This window comes from Somniosus microcephalus, chromosome 4 (genome assembly GCF_052327205.1).
Source record: "Somniosus microcephalus isolate GS21.2 chromosome 4, FLI_Smic_1.0, whole genome shotgun sequence".
Taxonomy (NCBI): Eukaryota; Metazoa; Chordata; class Chondrichthyes; order Squaliformes; family Somniosidae; genus Somniosus; species Somniosus microcephalus.
The window spans coordinates 68,335,177-68,357,231 of NC_140990.1; the positions used below are offsets into that span (position 1 = coordinate 68,335,177).

The 22,055-nt window shown below is 47.4% G+C and overlaps 2 pseudogenes; one reads left to right on the forward strand and one right to left on the reverse strand.

The window, feature by feature from the left end:
* LOC147119130 (uncharacterized) overlaps positions 1–15,156 on the forward strand; it is a 202,248-nt pseudogene extending 187,092 nt beyond the window's left edge.
* On the reverse strand, positions 281–10,604 carry LOC147119132 (uncharacterized; annotated as a pseudogene).
* Positions 15,157–22,055: the final 6,899 nt, after the last annotated feature.

Consider the following 22,055-nt stretch of genomic DNA (forward strand, 5'->3'; position numbering starts at 1 on the left):
ATCAGCAGTTTCTAATTGGAGATGTTAATCAGTGGAACTTTTCAGACAGTGAATTGTTGATTTTGTACCAAAGATCAATTTAGGTTTGAAGTAAAAGTTCATAATTTTATTGCAAACAAATTTCTGACGAGAGTCCCTGAATTAAGGGGAACGGTTCTTAAAGGGACACTGCAGCCCCAACAAGTCAATCAGCTATACATCCAGAATATTAAACTCCAGCCAGTTATAGGGGTTATTAACATCAGCAGAAACAAACTCCAACTGTCAGAATGAACATGGTTCAGTCCTGGAGGTGATTAACAGCAGCAAAAACAGCAGAATCCAACCCCTGCAGCCACTTGTGAACTCAGTGGTGTTTCAGCAGGTTGGATGACTGAGTGAATCTCTTCCCACACTCAGAGCAGGTGAACGCCCTCTCCCCAGTGTAAACTCGCTGGTGAGTCAGCAGGTGGGATGACACAGTGAATCCCTTTCCACACTCAGAGCAGATGAATGGCCTCGCCTCAGAGTGAACTCGCTGGTGTGTCAGCAGGGTAGAAGACCGAGTAAATCCCTTCACACACACTGAGCAGGTGAATGGCTTCTCCCCAGTGTGAGTGCGCTGATGGGTCACCAGTTGCTCTGTGCTTTTAAAGCTCGTTTTACAGTCAGAGCATTCAAAAGATCTCTCCCCAGTGTGAATGTGCTGGTGTGTCAGCAGGTGGGATGACTGAGCAAATCCCTTTCCACACATGGGACAGAGGAACGGCTTCTCTCCGGTGTGAACTCGCTGGTGTGTCAGCAGGGTGGATGAACGAGTGAATCCCTTCCCACATTCAGAGCAGGTGAACAGTTTCTCCCCAGTGTGAACTCACTGGTGTGTTCGAAGGCTGGATCTCCCAGGGAATCCCTTCCCACACACGGAGCAGGTGAACATCCTCTCCCCAGTGTGAACTCGCTGGTGTTTCAGCAGGTTGGATGACTGAGTGAATCTCTTCCCACACACGGAGCAGTTGAACGGCCTCTCCCCAGTGTGAACTCGCTGGTGAGTCAGCAGGTGGGAGGACACAGTGAATCCCTTTCCACACTCAGAGCAGATGAATGGCCTCTCCTCAGAGTGAACTCGCTGGTGTGTCAGCAGGGTAGAAGACCAAGAAAATCCCTTCCCACACACTGAGCAGGTGAATGGCTTCTCCCCAGTGTGAGTGGATTGATGGGTCACCAGTTGCTCTGTGATTTTAAAGCTCTTTTTACAGTCAGAGCATTCAAACGATCTCTCCCCAGTGTGAATCTGCTGGTGTGTCAGCGGGTGGGATGACTGAGCAAATCCCTTTCCACACATGGGGCAGAGGAATGGCTTCTCTCCGGTGTGAACTCACTGGTGTGTCAGCAGGGTGGATGAACGAGTGAATCCCTTCCCACATTCAGAGCAGGCGAATGGTCTCTCCCCAGTGTGAACTCACTGGTGTTCGAAGGCTGGATCTCCCAGTGAATCCCTTCCCACACACGGAGCAGGTGAACGGCCTCTCCCCAGTGTGAACTCGCTGGTGTCTCAGAAGGTTGGATGACTGGGTGAATCCCTCCCCACACACGGAGCAGGTGAACGGTCTCTCCCCAGTGTGAACTCGCTGGTGTCTGAGAAGGTTGGATGACTGAGTGAATCCCTCCCTGCACACGGAGCAGGTGAACGGCCTCTCCCCAGTGTGAGTGCGTCGATGTTTTTCCAGATCTGATGGGTATTTGACTCCCTTCCCAGTCTCCGCATTTCCACGGTTTCTCCGTGGTGCGGGTGTCCTTGTGTCTCTCCAGGTTGGACAATCAGTTGAAGCCTCGTCCACACACAGAACACGTGTATGGTTTCGCCCCGTTGTGAATGGTGCGATGTTTTTTCAGGCTGTGTAACCGGTTAAAACTCTTTCCACAGTCAGTGCACTGGAACACTCTCACTCGGGTGTGTGTGTCTCGGTGCTTTTCCAGTCACACTGATATTTGAAATCTTTTCCCATAGACAGAAGAGAGAAACATTCCTCCTTCCACATTCAAAGGCAAATGATATTCAGGTCCTGATGAATTGAGTGACTCTGTCAGATCTTGACGTGATGTTTGGTTTGAGTTTCCTGTCTGTAAATCCTCCCCTTCTAATACCCTGTAAAAGGAGTTTACAAAAGACATCACTGTAAGTACAGGATAGAAATTCAGAACAGACTATTCTAGTTTCTATGGAACATTCTTTCCTTTCTTGTTCTCCCAAAGCTGTAAATCCCCATCCCACACACTCTCCCTCCTCCCTGTGCTGGAATCCAAACCCATCGCACCATCTCCAACATTTCTTTCAAAAGGGAATTGGATGAGTACCTGAAGTAAAGAAATTTGCAGGGTTACGGGGAAAGGGCGGGGAGTGGGACTCGCTGAAGTGGTCTTGCAGAGAGCTGGCATGGGTTTGACGGGCCGAATGGCCTCCTTCTGTGCTGTAACCATTCTCTGATTCTAAGCTTATATTGTGGTTAATAACAGACAAACTCTGTTCTTTCCCCTGATCTGATTAGTTTCCAACCAGTCGATTCAGTGAATGGAATGTCTTATCAGTGTTGCCATGGCGACCTGTCTGCAGTGAAAGGCCTGTTTGAGTTTCTAACTCAGACTAAACTTCTCTTTCCCATAATACACATTATATCAGACATTTGATGTCAATGTATTTTAGCCATGTTATGTTAATATCTCTAAAATCTACAGGGAGATCAGATACACAAATCTTTAAAAGTGGGAGGACAAGTTTATAAAGTGTTTTAAAAATGTTAACCGAGGTTTTTTATAAATGGGGCGTAGAACACAAAACCATCGGTTCGGCTGCAGTTAGAATAAGTTTTGGGCATCTTACACTGGGAAGGATGTCGGGACCACAGAGAGGCTGAAGAATAAATTCACTGAGGTTATACCACAGATGAGAGGCTTTAGGTATCAGAGAATCAGAGAATGAAACAGCACAAAAGGCGGCCATTCGGCCCATCGTGCTTGTGCCAGCTCTTTGGGAGAGCTATCCAATTAGTCCCACTCCCTTGCTCTTTCCCCATATCCCGGTAAATATTTTCCCTTCAAATATTTATCCAATTCCTTTTTGAAAGTTACTCTTGAATCTGCTTCCACCACCCTTTCAGGCAGTGCATTTCAGATCATAATAACTCGCTGGGTAAATAAATGTTTCCTCATGATGACCTGTCTGCAGTGAAGCGCCTGTTTGAGTTTCTAACTGAGGCAAACTTCTCTTTCCCAGGAGGAGAGACGAGAGAAACTGGGGCACTTCTCATTAGAACAAAGCAGGGTGAGAGGAGATGTGAGCGAGGTGTTTAAACTTGATCAACGACACCGACCAAAATATCAGAGACACTCCCTGTCGAGTGCTTTGTGCATTGAGTGCTGTTGGAGTTTTGCTAAGTGGGAGAAAAATCATTTAAGTGTATTTTGTGAATTTTAGTGTGTTAAGAAGTCAATTATTTGAAGTAAGTTTAATTTTTTAAGGGTTTTTTAAACTCTTGGGCAGTTTAAACAGGAAGTAGAATCCGGGTATAAAAGGGGGGGGGCTAGTGCAGTGCACGGAGTGCTTTGTGCATTGAGTGCTGTTGGAGTTTTGCTAAGTGGGAGAGTTCGGATAAGTGGGAGGTGAGGGTGTGTTTTTTGCTCTGTTTTATTCCCCACTCCCAGGCTTAGACAGCACTGCGGAGGCGGAGCAGCGAGACGAGTCAACCAAACAGGCTCCACAGACAGTATTCAAGGAGGAGGTTGGTGATCAGCTGGTTGGTTGGTTTTCTTCCTTCTCTTCTCTTTCATACCTTTAAGTTGGTAAGTCCTATTGAATAGTGGTGTGATATTATCATATATATCCGGGCAGGGTCTTCATAACTAATAATAAGAAATTAAATTAATTATATAGAATGGAGCAGGTGATGTGTTACTGTTGCGAGATGTGGGAGCCGTTGAACCCCATTGAGGCTAACGGTGATTACATCTGCGACAAGTGTTTGCTGCTAGAGGAACTCAAGTTCCATGTTATGGAGCTTGAGACCGAGCTTCGGACACTGCGACACATCAGGGAGGGGGAGAAGTTCCTGGACTCTATGTTTCAGGAGATGGTCACACCTATGAAGTTAATTACTGCAGATGTAGTCCGTGGTCAGGGACAGGACGGTGTGACTACGAGTGAGGAAGGTACAGGGATCCAGGATGTAGTGTTGAAGGAGACGCAGCCCTTGTTCTTGTCCAGCAGGATCGAGGTTCTTACTCCCTGTGAGGGCAGGAGCGGGGACTGCAGGGAGGATGAGCAACCTGGCCACAGCACCGTGGTACAGGGGGCCATTCAAGTGGAGGGAGTAAAAAGAAATGTTGTAGTGGTAGGGGATAGTATCATTAGGGGGATAGATAGGGTTCTCTGCAGTCAAGAGCGGGAGTCCCGAAGGCTGTGTTGCCTGCCTGGTGCCAGGGTTAAGGACATCTCTTCTGGGCTGGAAAGAAACTTGCAGTGGGAGGGGGAGGATCCAGTTGTCGTGGTCCATGTTGGTACAAACGACGTAGATAGGACAAGGAAGACGGTTCTGTTAAAGGAGTATGAGCAGCTAGGGGTCAAATTAAAAAACAGAACCTCAAGGGTAATAATCTCTGGGTTATTACCTGAGCCACGAGCGAATTTGGCTGGGATAAATAAAATTAAAGAGTTAAATGCGTGGCTCAAAGACTGGTGTGGGAGAAATGGGTTTTGCTTCTTGGGACACTGGCACCAGTACTGGGACAGGAGGGAGCTGTTCTGTTGGGACGGACTCCACTTGGCCAGTGCTGGGACTAGAGTCCTGGCGAATCATATAACTAGGGCTGTAGAGAGGGCTTTAAACTAATTAGTGGGGGGGAGGTTTCTAGAGAGCAAATAATAGAAATGACAACAGAGAAGGTCATAGACTTAGGTAGCAGTGGGGGAATTAAAAAACAGAATGTGTCAGGAAGGGACAGAAGGTATGGAGTAAAAAGTAAAGTACTAAAAAGGGAAAAAACAGGAACTAAGTGTTACAAAACATATTTGAAAGTTCTTTATCTGAATGCACGTAGCATTCGTAACAAAATGAATGAGTTAACGGCACAAATAATGACATATGGGTATGATCTTGTGGCCATTACTGAAACATGGCTGCAGGATGACCATGACTGGGAATTAAACATACCAAGTTATTTAACAATCAGGAAGGACAGGCAGGAAGGGAGAGGAGGTGGGGTGGCTATGTTAATAAAGGAAGGAATCACTATAATACAGAGAAATGATATTGGGTCAAAGGAGCAGGATAGTGAAACAGTTTGGGTGGAGGTAAGGAATAATAAGGGGAAAAAAACACTAGTGGGTGTAGTCTATAGGCCTCCGAACAGTTGCAACTCTGTTGGACGGAGTATTAATCAGGAAATAGTTGAGGCTTGTAATAAGGGAACAGCTATAATTATGGGGGATTTTAATTATCATATTAACTGGACAAATCAAATTGGGCAGAGCAGCCTTGAGGAAGAGTTCATTGAGTGTATTAGGGATGGGTTTCTTGAGCAGTATGTAACTGAACCGACCAGGGGGCAAGCAACCTTAGATTTGGTCCTGTGTAATGAGACAGGATTAATTTAAAATGTCCTAGTAAAGGATCCCCTTGGAATGAGTGACCATAACATGGTTGAGTTCCATATTCAATTAGAGGGTGAGAAGGTTGGATCTCAAACAAGCGTGCTGAGCTTGAATAAAGGAGACTATGAAGGTATGAGAGCGGAATTAATTAGAGTGGACTGGGAAAATAGATTAAAGGGTAAGACGGTACATGACCAGTGGTGTACATTTAAGGAGTTATTTCACAACTTCCAAAAAAAATATATTCCACTGAGGAAAAAAGGGTGTAAAAGAAAAGATAGCCATCCGTGGCTAAGTAAAGTAATTAAGGATAGTATCCGACTAAAAACAAGGGCATATAAGGTAGCCAAATCTAGTGGGAGGATGGAAGATTGGGAAGTCTTTAAAAGACAGCAAAAAATAACAAAAAGATTGATTAAGAAAGGGAAGATAGATTATGAAAGTAAATTAGCAAAAAATATAAAAACAGACAGTAAAAGTTTCTATAGTTATATAAAAAAAAAAAGGTGGCTAAAGTAAATGTTGGTCCCTTAGAGGATGAGACCGGGAAATTAATGGTGGGAAACATGGAGATGGCAAAAACACTGAACAATTATTTTGTATCAGTCTTTACAGTAGAGGACACTAAGAATATCCCAACACTGGACAAACAGGGGGCTCTAGGGGGGGAGGAACTAAATACAATTAAAATCACTAAGGAAGTGGTACTTGGTAAAATAATGGGACTCAAGGCGGATAAATCCCCTGGACCTGATGGCTTGCATCCCAGGGTCTTGAGGGAAGTAGCGGTAGGGATTGTGGATGCATTGGTAATAATTTTCCAAAACTCACTGGACTCAGCAAAGGTCCCGGCAGATTGGAAAACTGCTAATGTAACACCCTTATTTAAAAAGGGTAGTAGGCAGAAGGCTGGAAACTATAGACCTGTTAGCCTAACATCTGTGGTTGGTAAAATGTTAGAGTCCATTATTAAGGAGACAGTAACGGGACATTTGGATAAACATAATTTAATAGGGCAAACTCAGCATGGTTTCATGAAGGGGAAGTCATGTTTAACAAATTTGCTTGAGTTTTTTGAGGAAGTAACATACAGGGTGGATAAAGGGGAACCAGTGGACGTAGTGTATTTAGACTTCCAAAAGGCATTTGACAAGGTGCCACACAAAAGATTATTGCTCAAGATAAAAAATCACGGGATTGGGGGTAATATTCTGGCGTGGGTGGAGGATTGGCTCTCTAACAGAAAGCAGAGAGTTGGGATAAATGGTTCGTTCTCAGATTGGCAACCAGTAACTAGTGGTGTTCCGCAGGGGTCAGTGCTGGGTCCCCAACTCTTTACAATCTATATTAACGATTTGGAGGAGGGGACCGAGTGTAACATATCAAAGTTTGCAGATGATACAAAGATGGGACGGAAAGTAGTGAGTGAGGAGGACATAAAAAACCTGCAAAGGGACATAGACAGGCTAAGTAAGTGGGCAGAGATTTGGCAGATGGAATACAATACTGGAAAGTGTGAGGTTATGCACTTTGGCAGGAAAAATCATAGAGCAAGTTATTATCTTAATGGCAAGAAACTGGAAAGTACTGTAGTACAAAGGGATCTGGGGGTCCTGGTGCACGAAACTCAAAAAGTTAGTATGCAGGTGCAGCAAGTGATTAAGAAGGCCAATGGAATGTTGGCTTTTATTGCTAGGGGGTTGGAATATAAAAACAGGGAGGTATTGCTGCAGTTGTACAAGGTATTGGTGAGACCGCACCTGGAATACTGCATACAGTTTTGGTGTCCATACTTAAGAAAAGACATACTTGCTCTCGAGTCAGTACAAAGAAGGTTCACTCGGTTAATCCCGGGGATGAGGGGGTGGTCATATGAGGAGAGGTTGAGTAGATTGGGACTCTACTCATTGGAGTTCAGAAGAATGAGAGGCGATCTTATTGAAACATATAAGATTGTGAAGGGGCTTGATCGGGTGGATGCGGTGAGGATGTTCCCAATGATGGGTGAAACTAGAACTAGGGGGCATAATCTTAAAATAAGGGGCTGCTCATTCAAAACTGAGATGAGGAGAAACTTCTTCACTCAGAGGGTGGTAGGTTTGTGGAATTTGCTGCCCCAGAAAGCTGTGGAAGCTACATCATTAAATAAATTTAAAACAGAGATAGTTTCCTAGAAGTAAAGGGAATTAAGGGTTATGGGGAGCGGGCAGGAAATTGGACATGAGTCTGGGTTCGGAATGGTCATGGCCCTGTGGGTAGTGGAGCGGGCCCAGGGGCCGTGTAGCCTTGTTCTGCTCCTACTGTGTTCTAATTCTGTTAGATTTCAGGAGATGGTTTTATTCCTGTTCCTGGCTGGGGTGGAGATCGCCTTTACAGAAGGTAAGCACTGTAGAAAATATAGGGACAGAGTGATCTCCTGGAAGAATTTCGATCGCCTAGATGGGTCGGAGAGGAATTTCCCAGATTTTTTTCTCCCAAATTGGCCATTGGGTCTTTATCTGGTTTTTCGCCTCTCCCGGGAGATCACATGGGTTCGGGTGGATGCAGAGTGATAGAAGATTTGAGGTTAGGATCAGATCAGCCATGATCTTATTGAATGGTGGAGCAGGCTCGAGGGGCCGATTGGCCTACTCCTGCTCCTATTTCTTATGTTCTTATGTTCAGGACCTGTGTCCAGGGGAGAAGCTGATGGGTTTATCAGATCATCTTTGGGTTAAATGTTGTGCTCGTGGAGCTGAGCCCCTAGTGTCAGCATCAAACACTCTCCAGTCGGGTACAGCACGGGTTAGATACAGAGTAAACCCATCAGCTGCTCCCCGACACGGATACCGAGGGACAGGGAGTGTCCGGGACAATGACATTTCTCACTCAATAAGGTATAAATTGATCCTGTACCTCTCCCCATTAATCCTGGGCTCCACACGGGGCGAATCCTGCTCCTGTTTCCCTTCCTGTAACAGCACTGAGCTAAAGCCAGCCCATAATGAGCAGGGCTCAGGGAGGCTGGTTGCTAGGCACTGCAGTGATGTCATAAAGCAGGGCCATTCAGCCCAGCTGGTCGTCTCCTTGTCCCTTTAAAGGTGGAGAGCCGGGACACCCTGTCTCCAAACACATCCCACCTGTTCATACTGAGAATCCCCGGGGAAGGCCCAAGGCCCAGAGTGTGGAACACAACCAAGGGGGAAAGAGGAGGAGAGAAGGGGAGGTAAATCAAGGAGTCGGGACTGAGGGACACCAAGCTTCAGTTTTAGAGCCTGTAGACTTCAGGAGGGGAAGAGTGAGTTCAGTAGTTTTAGGATCCCGGGACAGAACAAGGAGCAGATGGGGAGACTGGTGTGGATTCCAGCACAGTGAGGATGTCGGGGGAGGGGGATTGTGTCGGGCCATGTATTAGGGGTGTAGGAGGGACAAGAGAGGAAAGGTCAGAGGAGCAATTACTGCAGCAGTGCCCATAAATAGTGAGAGAGAAGGTGGGGGTTCGAGTGGACCAGGGACAGTCTGTTAAACTCTCTGTTTGCTGTGACCAGTTTTCCTTTGGTTAAAAATGGCCTCCTGTAGCCCAGTGACACAAACAGCCCTTTAAACTCCACCAATGGCCTTTGGTCTGGTGAGGTCTCCCTTTGTGAAACATCGGCTGTTGTTAAAGCTTTTCATTCTGACATGCTCACACTGAGAAATGAGCTGCAGAACTGCCGACACCATCAGCTTTAAGGAGATGTTTACCTTTGGAGATCGGATTGTCCATTGAGTTTGATTAAACTGATGTTAAAGTAACAAGAGGCCGTTCACCTGCTCCGTGTGTGGGAAGGGATTCACTAACTCCTCCAGCCTCACCAACTTGTTCACTCTAATAAGAGATTGTTTGAAGGTGCTGACTGTGAGCAGAGCTTTAAAAGCAGAAAGTATCTGATGCAACACCAACGCACTCACACTGGGGAGAGGCAGTTCACCTGCTCCGTGTGTGGGAAGGGATTCGCTCAGTCATCCACACTCGCTTTCTCCTTCATTTACAGACGCTCCCTGACCAGTCTCCATTTCTCCTTCATTTACAGATGTTCCCTGTCCAGTCACCATTTCTCCTCCATTTACAGACGCTCCCTGACCAGTCACAATTTCTGCTCCATTTACAGACGCTCCCTGACCAGTCACCATTTCTCCTTTATTTACAGACGCTCCCTGACCAGTCTCCGTTTCTCCATTTACAGACGCTCCCTGACCAGCCTCGATTTCTCCTTCATTTACAGACGCTCCCTGAACAGTTTCCATTCTCCTTTCATTACAGACGCTCCCTGACCCGTCTCCATTTCTCCTCCATTTACAGACGCTCCCTGACCAGTCACCATTTCTCCTTCATTTACAGACGCTCCCGGACCAATCTCCATTTCTCCTTCATTTAGAGACGTTCCCTGATCAGTCACAATTTCTGCTCCATTTACAGACACTCTCTGATCAGTCACCATTTCTGCACCATTTACAGATGCTCCCTGACCAGTTACCATTTCACCCCCATTTATAGACGCTCCCTGACCAGTCACCATTCCTCCTCCATTTACAGACGCTCCCTGACCAGTCACCATTTCTCCTCCATTTACAGACACTCCCTGACCAGTCTCCATTTCTCCTTCATTTACAGATGCTCCTTGACCAGTCTCCATTTCACTCCCATTTATAGATGCTCCCTGACCAATCACCATTTCTCCTACATTTACAGACACTCCCTGACCAGTCACCATTCCTCCTCCATTTACAGACACTCCCTGACCAGTCACCATTTCTCCTCCATTTACAGACGCTCCCTGACCAGTCTCCATTTGTCCTCCATTTACAGACGCTCCCTGACCAGTCTCCATTTCTCCTCCATTGAGACGCTCCCTGGCCTTTCTCCATTTCTCCTCCATTTACAGACGCTGCCTGATCAGTCAACATTTCTGCACTATTTACAGACCAGTCACCATTTCTCATTCATTTTCAAATGCTCCATTTCACCTCCATTTACAGACACTCCCTGACCAGTCTCCATTCCTCCTCCATTTACAGACGCTCCCTGATCAGTCACCATTTCTGCACCATTTACAGACGCTCCCTGGCCAGTCACCATTTCTCCTACATTTACAGACGCTCCCTGACCAGTCACCATTTCTCCTCCATTTACAGATGCTCCCTGACCAGTCACCATTTCTCCTCCATTTACAGATGCTCCCTGACTAGTCTCCATTTCTCCTCCATTTACAGACGTTCCCTGACCAGTCACCATTTCTCCTCCATTGTCAGACGCTCCCTGACTATTATGTCCGTGTGTAATTGAGACACGGACTGCAGGAGTTGGTTATAACAGGTCTTTACTGAGTGGAGACAAACTGGAACTACTATGCAAAAGTTACTACACAGGCTTATATACAGGGGTGGTCACTACTGGTACTGCAGTATACAGGGGCTGCAGAATATAGTTCCTTCTGCAAAGTACATACACTACACTGACCAGCCACCATTTCTCCTCCATTTACAGACGCTCCCTGACCAGGCTCCATTTCTCCTCCATTTACAGACGCTCCCTGACCAGTCACCGTTTCTCCTCCATTTACAGACGCTCCCTGACCAGTCACCGTTTCTCCTCCATTTACAGACGCTCCCTGACCAGTCACCATTTCTCCTCCATTTACAGACGCTCCCTGACCAGTCACCATTTCTCCTCCATTTACAGACGCTCCCTGACCAGTCACCATTTACAGACGCTCCCTGACCAGTTAACATTCCTTCTTCATTTACAGATGCTCCCTGACCAGTCTCCATTTCTCCTTCATTTACAGACGCTCCCTGACCAGTCTCCATTTCTCCTCTATTTACAGACGCTCCCTGACTCACTTCCTGTCTGTGCCGGAGTTTGGCGCTTTGTTGAAATTCGGGCCGGAGTGAAAGGGGAACCCCGCGGGTGGGGGCGGATAATGTTCACTGCTCTTATAATCGGGCCTGGGGCCGCACTCGGGGTGTGTGAAGCCCGCGTCCCCCCGGGGTTCATTTGCCCGCCTCCCTCTGACCTGCTGCAGCCTCGCCACCCGCGCATGCTCAGCTCACACTGCCCAACAATCAGCCTCTCCCGCGCATGCTCAGCTCGGTCCTCCAGCCCCGCCCCGCTCTTGCTATTGGTCCGGAGCTCCCGTCAATCACAGGGCAGTGTGAGCTGAGCATGCGCGGGAGTGACCGGACAGGAGAAACCACAACTGGATCGACACAGCAGAGCCGCCAATCCAGAATAACAACAGAAAATGCTGGAAAAACTCAGCAAGTCAGGCAACATCCGTGGAGAGAAATTTGAGTTGACGTTTCGGGTTTGACCCTTCTTCAAAACTGGAGAGAAAAGGAACTAGATCGAAGGCAGGGCTGCGATCGGACAAAAGAACCAAAAGAAGTAAAAGAGATTAGAAGCTAGACGAGACGCATGCCCGCACCTCCTTCCCCGGCCTCCTCCACCACCCCCCCCCGCGGCATTGCCGGCTGCTTTCCGCGAGCCCGGCACTTCTCCGTGGTGCCGGGCTCATTTGCCGGCACAATCCAGTGGCGATCTCCCCGTTGCAGGCACCTCCACCTTAAGAGAAGGAGGAGGCCTGCAGTACCGCAGCCTGCTGCACCGCATCGGGTGTCGCAGCGGCACCTAGAGCGCTGAAATTCAGTTTCAGCGCCCCAAGCGGGGGTGGGCACACCCTGGAATAGGGCCTGGTTCCAACTTGGGGCGCAAAAACTGAATATCTGACGGTCGCAACTGGCTCCGTGCCCAGCGCTAACTTTTGGGCGCTAGCCAGCTGGCGGGGCCATAGTGAATTTCTAGGCCACTGTCCCTACAATGTAAAAGAGTATTGTTTTAGGAACAAGTATTTCTGTAAAGGCTTTTAATCCAGTTTTTGTTAATTAATTCATGGGATGTGGGCGTCGCTGGCAAGGCAGTATTTATTGCCGATCCCTAATTGCCCTTGAGGAGGTGGTGGTGAGTCACTTTCTTGAACCACAGAGGGCAGTTCAGAGTCAACCGAATTGCTGTGGGTCTGGAGTCACATGTAGGCCAGACTGGCTAAGGACAGCAGATTTCCTCCCCTAAAGGACATTAATGAACCAGATGGGTTTCTACAACAACCCAATAGCTTCATGGTCACCATTACAGATACTAGCTTTTTATTCCAGATTTATTTAATCAACTGAATTTAAATTCCACAGCTGCCGTGGTGAGATTTGAATTCATGTCTCTGGATCATTAGTCTAGGCCTCTGGATTACTAGTCCAGTAACATAACCACTATGCTAATGATTTTTTTAATTCATTCGTGGGATGTGGGCGTCACTGGCAAGGCCAGCATATGTTGCCAATCCCCAGTTTCCCGTTCGGAAGGTGATGCTGGGCCTTCTTGAACCACTGCAGTCCGTGTGGTGAAGGTACTCCCACAATGCTGCCAGGTAAGGAGATCCAGGATTTTCACCCAGTGACGATGAAGGAACGGCGATAGATGTCCAAGTCAGGATGGTGTGTGACTTGGTGGGAAACTTGGAGGTGATGGTGTTCCCCAGCACCTTGTCCTTCAAGGTGGGAGAGGTCGCGGGTTTAGGAGGTTCTGTCAAAGTTCTTGTCGAGTTGCAGATGTATAAAGTCCCTCTCCTTCCCCCCCCCTTTCGCTCCCACCTCTCTCCTCCCATATAGGCGAGAGTCTTGTTTAGGCCCATATGGGTGGCGGGTTCCCTTCCTTGAGGACATCAGTGAACCAGTTGGGATTTTATGACAATCCGGCAGCTTTCATGGTCACGTTTTCTGCTGCCGGCCCCACAAATGACCAGATTCATTGAGCTCAATTTCACAGCCTGCCTCTTTCTTTTGTGGGTTCTCTCTCACGCTCTCTTTTTCCTGTTTTAAATTCATGCAGGGCATGAGGAGTGGAGAATTTGTGGACAGGAAGCTCAAGCCAAACATTACATCAAGATCTGACAAAGTCACTCGATTCATCAGGTCCTGAATATCATTGGCATTTGAACATGGAAGTAAAATGCACCGTTCACAGCGGGGAGAAACCGTATACATGTTCTGTGTGTGGACGAGGCTTCAGCCGATCATCTAGCCTGTCGAGACACAAGCGCAGTCACACTGGGGAGAAACCGTGGAAATGTGGGGACTGTGGGAAAGGATTCAATTACCCGTCTGAGCTGGAAACTCATCGGCGCAGGCACACCGGGGAGAGGCCGTTCACCTGCTCCGTGTGTGGGAATGGATTCACTCAGTCATCTGCCCTGCTGACACACCAGCGCATTCACACCAAGGAGAAGCTGTTCACCTGCTGTGTGTGTGGGAAGGGATTCACTCATTTCTCTGCCCTGTTGAGACACCAACGGGTTCACACTGATGAGAGAGACTTTAAATGCTCCAACTGCGAGAAGAGCTTTAAACACCCTGAGGCACTGATGGAGCACCAGTACATTCACACTGGTTACACACCATTCAGCTGCTCTCACTGCGGGAAGAGGTTCGGGCGATCGTGTGACCTGCTGACACACCAGCGAGTTCACACTGGGGAGAGGCCGTTCACCTGCCCCGAATGTGGGAAGGGATTCACTCAGTCATCAAATCTGCTGAAGCACCGGCGAGTTCACACTGACGAGAGACCTTTTAAATGCCTGGACTGCGGGAAGAGCTACAAAAGTTCTGGGGAACTGATGTGCCATCAACGTGTTCACACTGATGAGAGACCGTTCAGGTGCTCTCACTGCGGGACTGGATTCAGGCGGTCATCTGAACTCACTGTCCACCAGCGAGTTCACACTGGGGAGAGGGCGTTCACCTGCTCCGTGTGTGGGAAGGGATTCACTCAGTCATCCGGCCTTGTGACACACCAGCGAGTTCACACTGGGGAGAGGCCATTCATCTGCTCCATGTGTGGGAAGGGATTCACTCAGTCACCACATCTACTGGCTCACCAACTTGTTCACACCAATAAGAGACCTTTTAAATGTTCTGACTGTGGGAAGAGCTTTAAAAGTGCAAAAGATCTGCTGACACACCAATGCACTCACACTGGGGAGAGGGCGTTCACCTGCTCCGTGTGTGGGAAGGGATTCACTCAGTCATCCGGCCTTGTGACACACCAGCGAGTTCACACTGGGGAGAGGCCATTCATCTGCTCCATGTGTGGGAAGGGATTCACTCAGTCACCACATCTACTGGCTCACCAACTTGTTCACACCAATAAGAGACCTTTTAAATGTTCTGACTGTGGGAAGAGCTTTAAAAGTGCAAAAGATCTGCTGACACACCAATGCACTCACACTGGGGAGAGGCCGTTCACCTGCTCTGTGTGTGGGAAGGGATTTAATCGATCATCCAGCCTACTGACACACCAGCAAGTTCACATGTGACTGCAGGGGTTGGATTCTGCTGTTGTTAAACACTTCCAGGACTGAAACATGTTCATTCTGACAGTTTGTGTTTGTTTCTGCTGATGTCAATAAACCCTGTAACTGGGCTGGAGTTTAATATTCTGGATAAATCAGCTTTGCTTTTAACACATTGTTGTAGTTTTTCATCTTTCCCATCTGGGTGTTTAGCATCACCTGGCTGGAGCTCAGAAAGGACAATCTGGGGGAGGATCGTACGGCGGGAACAGAACTTCAGCCTGGACACGGTCCTTCAGGGCCACACTGAGGGGGGCAAACCTTACTTTGGTCTTTCTCGTCTCTGTTCACTGACAGCAAAGTCCCCATGCGGGTAATCTTGAGGCCTGTAAGAAATGTGTCCCAGCCGCTCTCTTCCATGGTTCAGAGCTCCTAGGCACGGAACAGAAGGCTCCTTTACAACTGTGTTTAGAGTTAGGAAGAACAACGGTGAATGCTGGAAAAGTGCTGTCAAATCAGAGATTGGTGTCAAACTGCGATCTGTTCCTGACTGAAAGTGAAACAGCAGGTTTAAATTTCCAGTCAAAAAATGACTGGTAATTATTCTATGAAGATTTAACGTGTTTGTCTGACAGTCCTGACTCTAAATAAATCTGTTTAATATAAATTGGTTAAAGTCTGCACTACAATAGCAGGGGGAGGAGTTCACAGGAGCCTGTTAACTGCTGGTACAATTATACAACAGACATTTGATCTCCAGATAAAGAAGGACCTGCAGAGTGTTTCCAGGAATTCCCTGTTTTATTGATGTGTGCATGTTAGACACCAGGATAACTAAAAATACACGACCCGGAACATCCACGGGGTGCGATCCCCACAGTTACTCTGGGATCACTGCCACTGTGGAACTCCACCACTGACCCTGCTGAAGGTTGTAGGCTCAGGGAGTGGGGTCTCCAGGAGTGGACGGTAAGAAAGCTGGGTTTCAATATCCTGACAAATATATGGTGAGGAACCAGAGGAATCCTTACTGAGGAACCGTCTGGGGTTTTACCTGCCAGCGTAGGTCTAGGGGTGAAAGACTCCTGACTCCCCGAACTGTCTTACATTGAACCCAGTTTGTAACAAGATGAATTCAGTTTATAGGAGAATAGGGACAAATATCACCCACAATTGAGGGAGTCAAAAGCAGCCATTAGAGAAGTTAAGAGATATTTGGAAAAGAAGATGCTGCACAATTATGGTAATAATAGTAAAAGCTTTTCCAGCTACGTCAGGAGTCAGAAGACATAGTTACACAGAGTTACATAGAATTACAGAGTCTACAGCACAGGAACAGGCCATTTGGCCCAACTGGTCAATGGCGGTGTTTCTGCTCCGCACGAGTCTCCTCCCCCCACTCTTCATCTAACCCTATTAGCATATCCTTCTATTCCTTTCTCCCTCATGGGCTTATCTACCTTCCCCATGAATGTATCTGTGCTATTCGCCTCAACTACTCCTTGTGGTAGCACGTTCCACATTCTGACCTCTCTTTAGGTAAAGAAGTTTCCCCTGAATTCCCCATTGGATTTATTAGAGACTGTGTTATATTTATGACCTGTAGTTTTGGACTCCCCCACAAGTGGAAACATTTTCTCCAGGTCCACCCTCTATAACCTTTTCATCATCTTAAAGACCTCGATCAGGTCACCCATCGGCCTTCTCTTTATTCTAGAGAAAAGAGCCCCAGCCTGTTCAGCCTTTCCTGATAAGTATATCCTCTCAGTTCTAGGATCATCCTTGCGAAGCCTTTTTCCACCTTCTCCAGTGCCTCTATATCCTTTTTATAATATGGTGACCAGAACTGTTCACTGTACTCCAAGTGTGGTCTAACCAATGTCCTATACAAGTTTAACGTAACTTTTCTGCTTTTCAATTCTATCCCTCTAGAAATGATCCCCAGTCCATTGTTTGCTCCTGTTATGGCCTCATTAACCTGCGTCGCTACTTTTAGTGATTTGTGTATCTGGACCCCGAGATCCCTTTGCTCCTCTACCCCATTTAGACTCTTATTTTCCAAGTAGTTTGTGGCCTCCTTATTCTTCCTACCAAAATGCACCACCTTTCTTAAAATTCATTTGCTAATTACCCTCCCATTCTGTAAGTTTATTGTCTTCTTGCATGTTGTCAGTCTTCCTCTATTAACTCTTCCTCCCAATTTGGTGTCATGGACAAATTTTGGAATTGTACCTCTGATTCCCGAGTCCAAATCGTTTCTGTCAATGGTGAACAACAGTGGTCCCAGCACCGATCCCTGTGGAACACCACTTCCCACCTTTTGCCAGTCTGAGTAGCTACTCCCAACCCCTACTCTCTGTTTTCTGTAACCAGCTTGCTATCCATAAACAGTTTGTAAGATCGACAAGATGACCCAGGTCAGGCCGTGTGGAGTGAAGGGCCAGGCAGCAGAATGGATGGAAAGCTGGCTACAAAACAGAAATCAGAGGGTTGGAGTTAAGGGAAGTTTGTTGCGATCTTTCTATCCATTCTGCTGCCTGGCCCTTGACTGCACATGGCCTGACCGTGGTCATCTTGTAGACCGTACATACTGCAGACACAGTGCACCAGTGGTGGAGGGGGTGGATATTGAGTCCTGTGGCAGGGGCGCTGATGAAGTGGATTTCTCTGTGAGTTTTGAGGCATCTCTAGTGTTTTTCACCTCTTTCCACCTTTAAAAAAACCTTGCTGCCAGTTTATTAAAGCCATTAGCAGCCGCTCGGGTGGGACACACCAATAAATGAGGCCTTGTTTCCCTCACAATGACAGGCCTGAACCTGAGTTAGGAAACATTTAGTAATTAAACCAGACTGGGCGGGGCCTGAGGTGTGAGTTAGTAACAGAAAATCCTCCAGTCTGCAAAACAGCCATTTACCACAACTTGCTGCTTTCTGTCCTTAAGCCAATTCCTTATCCAAGCTGCCACTGACCCACCTATTCCATGAGCCTCAGTTTTGTTAACCAGCCTTCTATGTGGTACTTTGTCAAATGCCTTCCGAAAATCCATGTAGACAACATCCTTCTTCTTCTTAGGCAGCCCCTCGGAACCGAGGATGACTTGCTTCCACATTAAAAATGAGTTCTCAGGTGACTGATGAGTCCAATGCGGGACCTACAGTCTCTGTCACAGGTGGGGCAGACAGACGGTGGTTGAAGGGGCGGGTGGGTGGGGCGCTTGGGTTGACGTGCGCTCCTTGCGCTGCCTGCGCTTGGCTTCCGCTTGCTCCTGGCAAAGAGACTCGAGGTGTTCGGCGCCTTCCCGGATGCTTCTCCACTTTGTGCGGTCTTGGGCCAGGATTCCCAGGTGTCGATGGGGATGTTACACCTTTTCAAGGAGGCAACAAGACAACAAAAAAAGACAACATCCATTGCATTCCCTTCATCAATCGTCTCTGTTACTTCATCAAAAAATTTAATTAGATTAGTCAAACACGATCTTCCTTTTACAAACCCATGTTGGCTCTCCTTAATTAGCTTAAACCTCTCCAAATGCCCGTTAATTTTTTCCTTGATTATTGTTGCTAAAACTTTACCCACCATTGATGTTAAACTGACCGGCCTGTAGTTACTAGGATTGTCCTTACACCCTTTCTTGAACAATGGTGTCACATTTGTCACTTTCCAATCCTCAGACACCTCCCCTGCATCTAGGGAAGATTGGAAAATTATGGCAAGCACTTCCGCTATCTCCTCCCCCAATTCCCTTAGCAACCTGGGATGCAAGCCATCTGGACCAGGCGACTTGTCCACTCTAAGCATACCCAGCCTTTCTAGTACATCCTGTCTATCAATTTTCACCCCTTCCATTCCTTCTACCTTTTCCACTTCTACTGATATTTTGTCAGCATCCACCTCCTCAGTAAACACCGATACAAAGTACTCATTGAGTATTCTAGCCTTGCCCTGCGCCTCTAAGCATATATCACCTTCTTTGTCTCTAATAGGCCCCACCCCGCCTCTTACTACCCACTTACTGTTTACATGCCGGTAGAAGATTTCTGAGTTCCTTTTTATGTTAACTGCCATTCTTCTCTCATATTCTCTCTTTGCCAATCTTATTTTCATCTTCACATCCCCTCTCAACATTTTGTATTTGGTCTGATTCTCCCTTGAAGAATTCACCTGAGATGCATCATATACCCTCTTTTTTTGTTTCATCATCTTCTCTATCTCCCTCATCATCCAAGGAGCCCTTGCTTTGGTTCCCTTACCCTTCCCTCTTGTTGGAATGTACCTAGGCTGTAGTTGGAACATCTCCTCCTTAAAGATCACCCATTGTTCCATTACAGTTTTTCTGTCAGTCTTTGGTTCCATTTTACCCTGGCTAGATCCTTTCGCATCCCATTGAAGTTAGCCCTATTCCAGTTTAGAAGTTCCACTCTAGATTGTTCCTTGCTCCTCTCCATTGCTAATCTAAATCTTATGATACGATGATCACTCGTACCCAAGTGTTCTCCCACAGACACTTGGTCGACCTGGCCCACCTCATTCCCCAGCACCAGATCCAGCAATGCCTCCTTCCTAGTTGGGCCAAGAACATACTGGTGAAGGAAATTCTCCTGAACACAATTCAGAAATTCCTCCCCCTCCTTTCCCTTTACCCTAGCATTATCCCAATCCCAATATCACCACTCTATAGCTCTTGCATATCTCTGCGATTTCCCTGCAGATTTGCTCCTCTACCTCCCTCTCACTATTTGGAGGCCTATACAAAACCCCCAACAGCGTGATCATATTCTTTTTGCTCCTCAACTCAATTAAAGGACTCTCATCATAAATTAAGGGGAAAGATCAGACAGCGGTTCTTAAACGAACACTGCAGCCCCGACAAGTCAATCAGCTATATATCCAGAATATTAAACTTCATCCCAGTTATAGGGGTTATTAACATCAGCAGAAACAAACCCCAACTGTCACAATGAACATGGTTCAGTCCTGGATGTGATTAACAGAAGCAATAACAGCAGAATCCAACCCTTGCAGTCACTTGTGAACTCGCTGATGTTTCAGCAGGTTGCATTAGAGATCGAATCCCTTCTCACACACGGAGCAGGTGAACGGCCTCTCCCCAGTGTGAACTCGCTGGTGTGTCAGCAGGTGGGATGCCTGAGTGAATCCCTTCCCACACACAGAGCAGGTGAACGGCCTCTCCCCGGTGTGAACTCGCTGCTGTAGAATGAGGTTGGATGACTGCTTGAATCTCTTCCCACAGTGAGTGCAGCTGAATGGTCTCTCATCATTGTGAACTCGCTGGTATGTTTGGAGAATGGATGAGCGAGTGAATCCCTTCCCACATACGGAGCAAGTGAACAGCCTCTCCCCAGTGTGACTGCGTTGATGAATTTCCAGTTGGGAAGGGTAATTGAATCACTTACCACAGACCCCACATTTCCACAGTTTCTCCGTGGTGCGGGTGTCCTTGTGTCTCTCCAGGTTGAACGATCAGTTGAAGCTTCGTCCACACACAGAACACGTGTACGCTTTCTCCCCGCTGTGATGTTTTTTCAGGCTGTGTAACTGGTTAAAGCTCTTTCCACAGTCAGTGCACTGGAACACTCTCACTCGGGTGTGTGTGTCTCGGTGCTTTTCCAGTCACACTGATGTTTGAAATCCCTGTGGAACACCACTTCTCACCTTTTGTCAGTTTGATTAGCTACTCCCAACACCTACTCTCTGTTTCCTGTTTTCTAACCAGCTTGTTATCCATAAACAGTATGTATGGTCTAGAAGATGACCCAGGTCAGGCCGTGTGGAGTGAAGGGCCAGGCAGCAGAATGGATGGAAAGCTGGCTACAAAACAGAAATCAGAGGGTTGGATTTAAGGGAAGTTTGTTGCGATCTTTCCATCCATTCTGCTGCCTGGCCCTTGACTCCACACGGCCTGACCGTGGTCATCTTGTAGACCATACATACTGCAGACACAGTGCACCAGTGGTGGAGGGGGTGGATATTGAGTCCTGTGGCAGGGGCGCTGATGAAGTGGATTTCTCTGTCTGTGAGTTTTGAGGCATCGCTAGTGGCGTTTTTCACCACTTTCCACCTTAAAAAAAAACCTTGCTGCCAGTTTATTAAAGCCATTAACAGCCGCTCGGGTGGGACACACCAATAAATGAGGCCTTGTTTCCCTCACAATGACAGGCCTGAACCCGAGTTAGAAAACATTTAGTAATTAAACCAGACTGGGCGGGGCCTGAGGTGCGAGTCAGTAACGGAAAATTGGTGGCCAGCGTACTTCACACCAGGGCTGAGGACCCGGGGACTCGGGTTTCTGTATCATTTATTGATGAATTTAGTTTATTGCCCAACCTCAATCAGAATGGTGAGTCATCTTGCTGTCCGGCGGAGGCGAGGTTCACCAGTGGAGGGCTCTCTACGCAGGGGTCCTTCCCTGCACCATTGGGGATCTGGGGTGGAGACTGTTACAAGGAGCTGTCGTGTGCAACAGTTTTTAAACTCCTTTCCGGACTCCAAGGCCAGATGTGTTTTTTGCGGCCTAGAGGAGTCCACGGGCCGTGTATATATTCAGTGTGAGAGATTTCAGCCTCTGTATAGTTACCTGAAAGGGCTGCTCCTCAACTCTTGGTTACACTTTAGCCCCACGCTCCTAATCTTTGCCCACCCGGTGCGGAGGGGGGTGGGTAAGTTGGAGGGTCTTCTCCTGGACCTGACCTTGGACCTGGTGAAAACAGCAATTTATAGGTCCAGGATGGGCGGGGTCCATGGGGGGTCACTCTGGCTGCCTGCCTCTCTCCCGTGGTCTTGTCCCTGCCCGGGTGGCCCTGGAGAGGGAGCAGGCGGTGTCCACCGGTTCACTTGATACCTTCCTCAACCAGTGGGCACGGAAGTATTCTTATGTTCATTAATAAATAGACATTCTTATTATGAACACAGCTAGCTTTTGCTAGACACTTTTATTGAGCACATGTGGACTAGGTACAGAATCTGTAGAGGCTTCCATCTTGACTGCTGCCTTGTGGGTAACCTAGTGCCTCATGGGTAATGTAGTCTTAATATATATACAGCTGGGTAGT